The sequence below is a fragment of the Triticum urartu genome, chromosome 6A (assembly GCF_056163025.1).
Source record: "Triticum urartu cultivar PI428250 chromosome 6A, HENAU_Tu73, whole genome shotgun sequence".
NCBI classification, from domain to species: domain Eukaryota; kingdom Viridiplantae; phylum Streptophyta; class Magnoliopsida; order Poales; family Poaceae; genus Triticum; species Triticum urartu.
Genome location: NC_141878.1, coordinates 117,406,421 through 117,411,149, shown reverse-complemented (window position 1 = coordinate 117,411,149; position 4,729 = coordinate 117,406,421).

The window sequence follows — 4,729 nt, the reverse complement described above, 5'->3', positions numbered from 1 at the left end:
AGGAATTTTTTTTGAAATTACTGCGTTCCCAACATGTCTACATCATGTCATCGTTCTTATTGCATACTCCATTTCCCCATGAACTTAATACATTAGATGCATGCTGGATAGCGGTCGATGTGTGGAGTAATAGTAGTAGATGCAGGCAGGAGTCGGTCTACTAATCTTGGACGTGATGCCTATATAATGATCATTGCCTGGATATCATCATGATTATTTGAAGTTCTATCAATTGCCCAACAGTAATTCGTTTACCCACCGTTCGCTATTTTCCTCGAGAGAAGCCACTAGTGAAAACTATGGCCCCTAGGTCTCTTCTTTAATATATTTGCCTTTGTGATCTATTTCCCTTTGCTTTTATTTTCAAATCTATTAAACCAAAAATAACAAAATATCTTGCTGCAATTTATTTGATACGATATCTATTTATCATATCTATCATATTTTTATCACGTCCGTTTGCCAATTTTTGGCGCCGTTACTCGAAAGGGATTGACAGCCACTTTTACACGTTGGGTTGCGAGTATTTGTTATTTGTGTGCATTTGTTGTTTACGTAGTGTTTCTTGGTTCTCCTACTGGCTCGATAACCTTGGTGTCATCACTTAGGGAAATACCTACCGTCGTTGTGCTGCATCACCCCTTCCTCTTTGGGGAAATACCGACGTAGTCTAGTAGACATCAGTTATCCTTGCCAGATGTCCAGTTTTGGCAGAACGTAGCGGTGGCAGGTCCTGCTCGGTGCTCGCCAGTGGTAGGTTAAAGAACTTGTGGCGGGCGTGGGTAGCACCCGCCACTTCAACTAATTTTTTCAAATATCAGCGCGGGACTAGACAAAAATTACGTCTGCGTGGTCGGCCGCAAAAGCTACCCATGCCTACCAAATTCACAGTGAGCGCCCCCCCCCCAACGCCATCGGGCTCCACCAGCCCCCCGCAAGCACCGGCAACGCACGCAACCGCCGTGGCCCCTCGCACGCTCCGCCACTCCCCCTATCCCTCTTCCTTCTCCACCCAACGGTGCCCCACGCGCCATCGGCTGCCCCTGCTCCTCGACCCTCTCTCCACGGACCCCTCTGCCGGTGCGCCTCCGCTCGCACCAACGGACAACCGCGTCAGCCATCTCCACATACACATCCGCCGGCGCGCCTCCGCCCGCACCAATAGCTCCTCGACCATCTACACACTACTGCCCTTGGTTGCTTGAATTCATTGCTTTCGCACACACACACACGCATAAACACTATTCTGATCAGGAGATGAGAATAATATTCTGATAACTACCTAACCTGTACTAGCAGTACTAGTTGAACCTCCCTGGTGCTAGGTTGAACTTCCACAAACATTGTCCAAATGGGTCTTGTGATATACCGTTGGAAATCTGTGGACACAAGTAGATCTAAGTTAAATTTTTGGCAAAATCTAAGCGATTTAAGAGCAGTTTTGAAAACTATTTTTTCTTCATACAAAAAACATGAATCGTATTTTTGATGCTATTTCTAAACCGTTTATTGGAATGAGGCAAATAATACGACATTGGACAGCTACTTCAAATCCGCTCCTTCCACATGTAGAAAGTTTTCTTTAATTCCATATGGTTAAAGAGTAATTTCAAAAATCATAGAATTTCACAAATCGAACAGCCGAGTGCGTATTTTCGAGGCCATTTCTAAACGGCTAATACAATTAAGGCAAATGATATAACGTTGGAAAGCTTATGAAAATGTGCTTCTTTTTCATGTACAAAGTTTTTTAAATTTTTTGAACAGTTTAAGAGTAATTTAGAAAAGGGTCAAAGTTGCACTGAGTTAGTATTTTCGAGTTAATTTTTCAACCGTCAGTGGGAATGCAGCAAATGATATGGCGTGGGAAAGCTTGCAGAAATGCTAAATGTTTTCATATATAATGTTTCTCCCAATTCTTTACGGTTTTAAGTATATTTTGAAAATGGTTAAAAACATTTCTGGACGTAATTTTTGCAAACTTTGTCAGAATGGGCAAATAATATATCGTTGGAAAGCTATTGAAAATCCGAAACATTTTAGTATATAAGGTTTTCTCTAATTCCCTCGGGTTTTTAAGTAATTTAGAAAGTGGCAAAATCATGTTTTCTGCCTTCATCGCGAATAGACATGCAGTGCGTGAAGTAGTTGAACTTCTGGGGCAAGTCTGTTTGAACTTCACTCTATTTTTGACATGTTGTTTTTTGACCGTAACTTCAAAACCACTTACCGGAATTAGGCAAATGATATACCAACGCAAAGTTGTTGAAAACACGCAACTTTTCCGTGTTGATCAGTTTTTCATGCTAACAACGGTTCAAAAGAATTTTTTTAATACAGGTATACATGAAAATTTTTAACCGTTCATCGAAATGTAGCATATAATATACGGTTGGAAAGCTTATGAATGGGAGCAATTTTTTTATGTAGACAGGTGTTACAAATTTGTTGCCGTTTAAGAGCAGTTTTAAAAATGGCAAACACGATGTTGTTTTTGCCACTCCTTTTTAACATGTAACTGAAGGTCGAAGTCACATAATATAATTTTTGAACCATGCAGGGTGGAGCACGTGAACTTCTTGCAACTAACATTTTAGTCTTTTATTTTTTTTGACCAAAGAACAGTAGGGTAAATTCCCTACTGTGAGTCATTTTCATTTATAAAGAGAGTATCCAAATTACATAATCAATTGGTTGTTGGGGGGCAACCAAGAAGATACAATCTAGGGGGAGGAAAGTAAGGAAATTATTGAAAAAATAAATATTGTCTACCCATGAAGACATGCCCTCTTTTAGAGTGGGTTTAGCCCTCAGCATCGTCATTTTGAAATATCTGACAAAGTCAATCTTGCAATCATTTATTGAGCAAGGTATCCCTTCAAAGACCATGGTCATCTAGCCCGGCCACATTTTAGTCTTTTAGTTTTCTATTCTTTTATTCTCATCTAAAACGCATTCTGTATAGTAGTTGAACTGCTCGCTATTTTCATATTGAACTTCGGACACATATTTTTTGTTTGTAATTCCTCACCCATTCCTCGGAGTTCCACAAATGATAAATCATTATAAACTTGTTGAAAATACGTACAAAAAATTAATACGGTTAAACTTTTCTTTTCGAACAACATACACCAATTTATTTTAACCATTTATTTTTCAAATAGAGCATACAATATACCCTTGGAAAGTTGTTGAATAGAGAACAGCTTTTTTCATGTTGAGTATTTTTGTTCCAAATTCGTAATGGATTGAAAGAATTAAAACATGGCACACAACATCTTTTTTGTGCTTTTTGAACATGTAAACACATGATGAACCTCTCTAACAAGAATTTTTTACTTCCGAAGGAAGAGCACCTGAACTTCTAGCAACAAATTTTTTTAACATTGCCTTTTTTACTTATTTTCTCGTACGAAACACACACCATGCAGTATGTGAACTTCTGGCTGTTATCACTTTGAACTTCTCTCTGTTTCACTTTAGTAACGGAATAAATCTAAGTTTTTATAAATATCGAACCGCTCTAACTTTTTTATTTGAACTTCTTTGTGTGTTTTTTATAAATGTGAAAATTGGAGTTTTGTTAGAAACATCGAACTTCTTCATTATTTCAAATAGATCTTATTGGTCTTATTATTTAGTAACCAGGAAAAGAACCGAGTTTTCAAATAAATATCAAAGTGCTCTCCTTTTAAAATTGAACTTTTTGGCTTTATTATTCAGTAACGAGAAAAACTGAGTTTTTAATATGCATTGAACTGCTCTGTTTTTAAAAATTGAACTTCTTGGTTTTAATCTTCAGTATCAGGGAAAATCTAAGATTTTTTATAAACATCAAACGGCTTCATTTTTAATTAGGACTTCTTGTGTTATTCATTAGTAAATGGAAAAGTCCTAGTTATGTAGTAAACATCGAACTGCTCACTTCTTTAAATTTGAACTTCCAGATCTTAAAAAAACAAGGTAAATCCACGTTTACAAACTTTGTGAACTGCTCAGTTTTTTATTTGACCTTCTTGGTTTTGGAATAAACCCTTCGAACTTCTATGTTATTTAAATTTGAACTTCTACATTTTTTTAGTAAAATGTAGAAACACCATTTTTGATAAACTTTTCAAACTGCCCCATTTTTTATTTTTGTACTTCTTGGTTTATTTTATAGTAATGGGAAAAATCACAGGTTTGTAATAAACATTGAACCGCCCTATTATTTAAATTTGAACTTCAAGGTAATAAATATTGAAACGTTTGTTATTGAAATTTGAACTTCTAGAGTTTTTTTATTTAGAAATGGTGAAAATATACACTTCAAAGTGTTATGTTATTTTTAAACTTTCGTGTTATTTTTGCTTGAACTTCTTATGATCTCCTCGCCAGCAAATTTGGATTTTCCAATTTTTATTCATCGAACTACCGTGTTATTTTATTTTCAAATTTTTGTTTCCATTCTTTAATAATGAGTAAAATATGATTTTATATAATCATAGGACTGCTCCATCTTTTCAACTTGGACTTCTTAGTTTTATTTCTTAGTAACAGAAAAAATCCTAGTTCTGTAGTAAACATAGAACAACTCCTCTATTTTAATTTGAACTTCTAGTTTGTTATAAGTTGGAAAAATCCATGGGAATTGTTTGAACTTTTTTGGATTCTCATTTTCTTTGACCTCTCCATTTTATTAATTTTTAACTTCTAGAGTTGAAGATTTTTCTGGATAAGGACTGACTTT